The sequence below is a fragment of the Centruroides vittatus genome, unplaced genomic scaffold, assembly GCF_030686945.1.
Source record: "Centruroides vittatus isolate TY-2023 unplaced genomic scaffold, ASM3068694v2 contig_575, whole genome shotgun sequence".
NCBI lineage: Eukaryota > Metazoa > Arthropoda > Arachnida > Scorpiones > Buthidae > Centruroides > Centruroides vittatus.
Window position 1 is genome coordinate 494,258 of NW_027122344.1, and position 7,532 is coordinate 501,789.

Here is a 7,532-nt window from a genome sequence, read left to right on the forward strand (position 1 = left end):
TTCATATACAGTAAATAAAACAAATTTCTTTGTTAAATTTTCTCATTAACATTTTAAAGATAACTAAAATTATAAGAAAAAATTTAATATCTTTAGTTGATGATTTTATGTTATAGAATATTGGCCACAGAAATGAAATGTAGATATGAACAAATGCCAACTTCATAAACCAAATTTTTTCACTTTCAGTTTATAAATGAGACTACTTCCGTCTAGTAATTGCAAATATCATTAAACACTTAAAATATTATCATCACGTAACTCTTATTGGCATCATTGAGACATCAACATGACATGCAATTTTTTTCTGATGACAAAGCCAAATTTATCTTCTTAGTTACATTCTTGTCTCATAAAGGATGGATGATGTTTCGTTAAAAATAGGTTATGTGATTAATTTACGATTTATTAGCTTTAAAATATTTATTATAAAACAATTTGAATAGCCTACTCAACATGGACTTAACGTTTTATTGTATCTTATATTTGTCCAGTGCTTCTACAAAATGTTTCCTTCAATTTCTTTTAGAATTATTTGTAAAGTAAATTTTTCAATAGCCTTATTAATCTCTTGTATAAGTATAGATTATATACTTCAATTTAAAATATTAAACATTTAAGTTGAAAAGAATCTTACGTTTTTCATGGAGAAAAATATGAGTAACTTTAAGATAAATTAAAATTCTGTTTTGTAACACATTTAAAAAGCGAGATGAAAAACTATTTTATCAGAAAAATGATTTTTTATGATTGATTTCATGTATAACAGATAATATAGTTTTTATCTATTCAAATTTTCAATATTTGGGCTACAAAAATATATTCTGAACTAAAAGCCTTCCTTCTTTCTTATCACAATTAATCACAATTTAGATAGCTCTACTAGGTTAAGTAATTAATATTTTTTAATAATTAAATATTAAACATAACCTGTACTATTTATAAAATTAAGTTTGCATAATCACATCAATATGTGTGGCCCTATTAACTGTATAAGATTGCCTAACTAGATTTCAAACCTTAATTTTTTACTAATAAAAACTTAATAAAATGCTAAATCAAAATTTAAATGCATATTTCTTTCTTTCGCCTTTATATTAAATGATTTTAAGTTCGAAGGATAAGTCTAACGATAGACGAATCGGAAAATATTTTCTGTCTCTGGCATGATTTTTCTAAAAATTTATCTAAAGATCAGACTTTGTAGTTTGTCATGATTTAGCAACATTCTGCACTTAAATCTTTTTATCTTACACAGATTTATGAACCTGTCAGTAAAGTATATTATGTCTAGTTTAATATGTATATACTAAAGTTAAATTACAGCTAACGTGGCCGAGTTAAAATATATTTGACCAGGAACAGACCTAAGAAAGATGCTCATGTTAGCTTTGTATATTTTTATAATTTAAAGCCGATTCATCAAGATATAGTACTGACCATAGCCTTAAATCTAATTATATGTTTATCTATAGATCTTGCTCAACTTTAGAGCAAAAATCCATAATTTTATTCGGAATAATCATAAAATTTTCCGTATAGGTTATTTATATTATTGAATAGCAGAGCAGTTGGAATGGAACCGATTCTACTATTAGCAATAAGATGTACAGAGCGTGTCTATCATGATATAAATATGCAAATATGGAGTTTTAAAATACTTTTAGAATCTATATACTAGTTTATATGGCTTCATGATAAAATAATCAGAGCAGAATGTTCGTTTAATTCTGTTGTACCGCTTACCGTACACACTATAGAGAGGCTAACATGAATAATTGATAGGAACACTTTATCTAGTCAAATTATAGTAGATCAGTTATGCAAAATACTAGCATGAAGGAAGCAAATATATACGAAATGTAGCGTTTAAAAGTATTGGAAAATAACACATAAATTTCCTATATGCCATTTAAAAGATGTTTGATGGGAAATATATGATAAATATCATATATCATATGTCATTTCACAAGTTCAATAACTATTGGATCATTGGTATGACGTCAAAATTGAAATTATCCAATAAATTTCCATGTCAATATTTTCAAAAAATTGAAAATGTCGGAGCAAATTTATTCGACATTTTTCTAACTTAGCCTAAAGTTAATAAGATTATAAAAATAGATAAAAGCGACGATAGATGGCCAGATACGGATCTAGGGAAAAAAATGAATTCGGCCCGGGAGAGAATTCTGTTGTGGTTTTCGTTGCCCGAAACGAAAATACTACAACCCGGTTCTGATATTACCATATTCATAACGCGTATAGGGAAGATGTAGCACCTGCCTTCCTTTATATATATTAATATTACTATATATATATATTTATGCATATACAGCAAGCGGTATTCATTAAACACAGTTAGGACAATTTGAGTCCCCCTTTTTCTCCGTTAGAACCGGTCGGTCGGTGAAGGTCAGGGACGAACTAAAATTTCTCCCAATAGCCCGTTAATTGTTAGTGTGTTGTTTGGGGCGAGTCGAGTGTGTCGTTGCAATGCTGCGATCACCGCAGGCACACCTAAACACTGACCGTGTGATCAGACTTCTAATAGATCTCCAGTTTGTCCTCGATAGCTTCGTGAAATCGTGACATCGTGACTAGTTCACTTAATAATATCACCATCCCAATACGAAACTTCTTTGGTTCGGAATCGACTGGTAAGTAACATATTTGTTCCTTTAGCGGTACCGATAATTGATCACACCGGATGTAGCCAACGTCAATGGTAATATTGTATCCATACAAAATTACATCTATGAAAAGCATACTTTCTATATTCGAACGTTTCTTACGTACGCTTCCCTTAGAAACAACGTTATTAACTCGAACAAATTAAGATGAGTATTGAAAATAGCGGATAATTTCGGAGATTTTAATGATAAAATTGGGATATATTAAATAAACTGAAATTAGTAGACTTAAGACGACTTAATTATTAGAAAATTTTCTTTCGGAATAAGTGTGGAGATTAATTATATGCTTATATGCTTATCCTTATTCTTAAAATTATAGTTCTATAGAGCCAAAGGCCATCACACTCATTAGATCTGTTGACCTATTAAATTTCGTTATTTTGTTTTTGTTTAGAATTAATTTCTTGTTTGACGAAAACATTTTTCTTTGATATGCGATTATTTGTATTTTTATATATGAAATTTAAGTAGGATATATTTTAAATCATGCTTAGATCATGTTTAAAGTGGCATATATATTACGTACTGTACTATTAATCACTTTATCACGTAGCCAAATCTTTGTTTTAGGTTAAAGAAAAGAGCAGATTATATGTTATAAAAATATAATTCTATGAATTTTGTAGTAAAACGTTATTATATTTAAGATAAATATTACATAATACTAGATTATAATTTGAAATTATATTAAACCATATATTTATTTTAGTGTCTACAGTTTGATATTATAATATAAAAATATGAAGTCTAGAAATGAGAATTTTAATAACTTATAATCGAAAAAACAATGTTTTGTATTATTATTTTTATAGACTGTTATTCAAACTTTTCTATTATTAAAATATTGTAATAGTTTGGTGATAAGCTACAGACAATAGAATATTTTTAATTTATAAGTTACTTGGATTTAGATACAATAAAAATAGTTAAGTCGAATTAATGTTTTGTTTTGTAACATAGACATGAAATCGTATATTCGAATATAAATATGAAATTATATAATGGTTATATAAATAATAAATTATAATAATAATAAATTTTACTTAGAAAGAATTAGAGATTTTTAATGATTTTCTTTTATAATTAAGCATTAACAAAAAGAATAATTTTAAATATTCGATTAAATAAACATATTTTGTTTCCCTAAAATCATCATTATTTAAATCAAATTGTTATTACTATTTGTCTTAGTAAGCTTAGTAAATATTAAAATTATTTATTTTTATATAATTCGTTTTCATTATCCATCTGTAGTTAGATTTACAGGCCTAAATAAATAAATAATTTTACTTCTAAAATATTTGTTGATTTATATTAAGTATATTTATTTTATTTCAGAATCCTTGAAAGTGTTTATAGTAAACTTAAGATATTTCAAAACTAGTATAAACTTAATAGCAAAATCGAATGCGTATTTTATAGATTCAGTATAGATAAGTTGTTTATCAGAAGCCATATTTAATTTAATCTCTACATCAAATTAGATGCAAAATTCGAGAAAAAGTTTTCTATGGATGATTTAGAACAAAGACTAAAGGTAGTTTATTATATTCACATTTAAAAAAATCGTAAGACGTGTAAAGGAAAAATACAGTATAAGTTAAATAAAATGATTAATTCCTGTTTCCTACTCAGTTTGTTTATTTGTTGAGGGCCTATCGATAATTCTGGAATAAAATAAAATATTTAAGTAACTATCTTAATGATTAACAATTATTGAAAAATTTCATATACAGCAATTTATCCTTCAGATCTTTCTATTTTATTCATATTGAAAATTCATGAATATCGAAAAGACTCTATTATTCTACTGTTGTATATTAATAGTTTATTTCTATATTTTTGTATGGAAAACGATAGTGATGGAATTTATAAAAGGCCATCGAACGTATTTCATTTAAACATTCAGACAGACAACAACTGGATTATAAGGTATTGCCTACTACATAAGCTCGGTAGATTACTGTCAGCTCTCTGTATAAAATGAAGTTTCTCTTTCCTATAGATCCTGATATGATATTGGAAATGTCATTTTTCCTTTTATTTTATATTCTTTACAAACAGACTAGCGTATAAAGTAGGCTTAATCTACAAACAATGATGTAATTTTGATTTTTATTTGACTATACTTCCTAAGTATAGATTATATTTTTACATAAATAGAAGGTTATATAAATTATTTATGTAGAATAGGTTAGAATTTTAATAAATCATCTCCACTACCACAAGTTATCATAGAATTTAAGCTGTGTAAAAATTAGGCCTATCTCCGGATGATTGGGTTAGAGGGAAGTTTTATCACTTAAATTGCGATGAAAAAATGCCATTAAAAATATAGAAGTTTTAAAAAAAGTAAATAAAAAAGGAAACTATTCAACTCGGTAGCAGTAGTCATGATTAAATTTGCTGTAAATCACTTCTTGAGAGGTCTCATTTGCAGTTCGTGAAATCGCATCATCATCATCACAAGAGTATTTTCTTTATATCTTAAGTGAGACAAAGTAATTGTGACAGGATATTAATTGGATTGTCATGCAGCATTTCTTTTTCTGTCTATAGAATTATTGGAGATAATTTGAATGCCACTCTGCATTACGGCCTTTTAATAGCACAATGCTACTGCTTACATATTTATTTCGGAAAAATAATAATATTACTCAATGATCTATCTAACAAATTCACCTAGGCCTATATCTTTTGTAAAAAGGAATAAGGTGTTGAATATTTCATAAATTATAGGCGATAATAATAATAATAATTCGGAAACGAAGTTGAAAAAATATGTATTTTGATGAAATTTATTTATTCTTTTTAATAAATCGTAACGTAAACAAAATCTTTTAGAGAATGAAATATTTCTGCTTCGTTTATCATGGAACATTCGAAATTTTCCTGAAATTAATTCTTTAAATAATAATAACTTTCCAAATTTGTAAATGGTATCAATTATAGTTTCAGAATTGTTTCTTAGGCCTCTGTAATAATATTTACATCTATAATGTATTAATAGTTAAAGGATATTTATTGCTGCATCATCCAATACGTTTACTATAAATCTTAAATATTTTGTTTGCAATATATTCAATAAATTGTCTATTTATAAAAATATTAATTTATTTCAATGAAAAATTGACCGTATTAATAACAATATACATCTATTTCTTAACATAAACTATGGGTAAACCATAAATTAACTTAAAATCGGGCGAAATAAAGCCTACCTGCAAACAGTTTTTTATTAATTCAAACTGCAAGATGTTCAAACAAATTATAGCTGTTTAAACTGATCACCGATAGACAATCGAAGTTTTTCCTACTTTGCAGAAGTTAAGTATAAAATAAGACTTTTAACTTAAAAATTATTTTTATCCGGGTGCCGGCATCCGGGCCCCAAATTACTGAATTCTCTCTAATCTCATCATTGAGGCCTCATTTTTCATTGGGGATTACAAGTCGCTTACAGATAATACTACTTTTTCTCTCTGTTTGATTATCTAAAACAATACAAATTTACTTGATTATCGTAAAGTATTTAAAAGTAATTTCAATTTGAAAAGTTGTTTTTTGATAAATTCTAATTAAAATAATTTTCAATTCATCAAAATTACATCATAGAAAGTCTGGTTTTTATATAACATCACTTTCGCTCGCAGTTGAAAAAAATCTGTCTTAGCTAAGGTGGGTTGGACTTGTCTGCTGTTTGCAAAATATGATTTATGTGTGGAAAAGTATTTGGAGCATCCCATCTTAAGTTTGGATATTAAATCAAACTTCTGTCAATATGCCATCTTTAAAACTAGAGCAGAAAAATAGAACATTCGAGGTGATATTGCGTTCTGTCTACATCAATTCTTAGAGAAAAGTCTCATTTAGTATTATAGTTTGCGTGTCGAAATCTGCTTTTCTGTTTAAGAAATTTATATTAAAATTATTTTAATAATAAATATAAATATATTATAGAATTCACGATCTTGAATAGTTTTCTTTATTTGTTTGCAGATGCAAAAAGAAGATAGTCACAGATCCTACACTGTAATAAAGATTACGAGTCCTTCGCAGGAATAAACAGGCATAATTGTTAATTCTATTATATTCAGCCCAACCTATTCCCAACGCCCGAAAAGGGTTGGCGAGATCATTGGATCCTACCTGTCATTGTAAAAATGTATGCAGGTGACCGATGTGACCATAGGTCGATGGCTAAACAACCGAACCAATCATATGAGATCTTTGGGTGCCACAGTCACTCTTTATCTTACATTATTCATTTATAACCACCGGTTTAAATCGGAAGGGGTGGAGAGAAGACAGGAAAAAATATATGTTCATTGTTTCATCTCATCCAATGTCTATATGAACAGTTATTCTAGGCCTTTGTAAAGGCCTGAGCAGCCTACAAATAATTTACGAAATAAAGCAATAATTGAAAAATTACTTAAAACGATGGCTTGCTAACGACGAAACGATACGCTTTCCAGTGTTTATTTTCTTTTTTTTTAATTCAGCATTTTAATTTAATTATAAAGAGTTTTCTCAATCGTATATAATATAGATGTGTCTTATCTGTTTTTATACGAGCAGTTAAGGAAGGTGTACGACTTAAGTTAACTGAGTTCGTGACAGAATTCATTATAGTCAAGTAAAATTAATGAAAGTGAGTGAAGCATCATTGAAAAAGTAGAACTAATAGACATTTGTACAGTGGAAGCATCGTTAGTCTCCATCTTTATGTGTAATCGTCAGTCATAGAATTACACGACTATCAAACAAATGATAAAATACGATGTCTGCCATATCATAAAGTCTGATTCTTCTAACAGGTTATTGTTATGAGTT

General features: G+C 27.5%; 1 long non-coding RNA gene across 1 annotated transcript; it reads left to right on the plus strand.

The window, feature by feature from the left end:
* The first annotated feature begins 2,263 nt into the window (after window positions 1–2,263).
* On the plus strand, window positions 2,264–7,137 carry LOC136979052 (uncharacterized). The gene is made up of 2 exons (XR_010881327.1): window positions 2,264–2,660; window positions 6,696–7,137. It is a non-coding gene; the product is annotated as an uncharacterized lncRNA (long non-coding RNA).
* The last annotated feature ends 395 nt before the right edge of the window (window positions 7,138–7,532 follow it).